The sequence below is a fragment of the Octodon degus genome, unplaced genomic scaffold, assembly GCF_000260255.1.
Source record: "Octodon degus isolate 3935 unplaced genomic scaffold, OctDeg1.0 scaffold00013, whole genome shotgun sequence".
Lineage (NCBI taxonomy): Eukaryota > Metazoa > Chordata > Mammalia > Rodentia > Octodontidae > Octodon > Octodon degus.
This window is the reverse complement of record NW_004524589.1, coordinates 24250195-24251227: the sequence shown is the minus strand read 5'-3', so window position 1 is coordinate 24251227 and position 1033 is coordinate 24250195.

Here is a 1033-nt window from a genome sequence, read left to right as displayed (position 1 = left end):
ACAAACAGCAGAGCTGTGCCTCAATGATTGCATGAGGCTTTGAGGGGACAAATACCCACAAACCGTGACACTTATAGACTTCATTCACACGGTGGCCTGGCCAAATAGGACAGCAAGTGTAACCATCATGACGGCAGCTGTACAAATACGGTCCGGTAATAAAGGTTTCAATAAATATGAGATACTCCCGAAAAGCCCCCTTTTTCCATTAGAAAAATTATGACAAAAGAGAAAACAGATAAAAACTATAATATGAAAAGATCCTCTCCTGTGGTCCCTTGAGCATAACTGCATTTATACTCTCCTCAACGTTTCTGGATTTGAAACTTGTAAAACATGTCAGTTTATAATTATAATGTGCACCAGATCAAATGAGATGTGCTGCTCCTAAGTTGTTTTTTACCGTTTCTTTCTTTGCTTTTTTAATTTATTTTTATTTTTTTCCATAATTTTATTGAGCAACAAATAGCAATGAGACAGTTTCAAATAAAACTGGAAGGACAGTTTCAATAATTAACACATTGTGTACATGCTTCCTAGTGGTTATTTGCTGTACAAGATGTGGACATGATATCCTATTTACAAACACCATTAGAACAAATCCCTCTATTCATTAAGAGAATGTAACTATATAGCTATCCTAACTATTTTATGCATTTTATCTTTTTTTTTTAAACATTTATTTATTATGTGTGTGTGTGTATGTGTGTGTGTGTGGCCAGCTCAGCCCACCAGGGGGCAAGGCTGGCTGGCATGTGGTGCTGGGGGATCGAACTGTGGTCCCTGTGCTTTGCCAAGCTTGTTCCACGTAGGTGCTTTAGACCACTGAGCCATCTCGCCAGCCCATATCCTAACTATTTTGAATACACAGATACAAAATGGTCATTCATCTGTATTCCCTTTTTTTGTTTAGTTCTGTTATTTGAATATTATAGGTATGTTAACTCAGCAAAATATACTAAAAGAGTCCAGTAGCCCATAATAGTATTGGGTCTTCAACTTCACTGGCAATGTCAGAAATTGTTGACCTGAG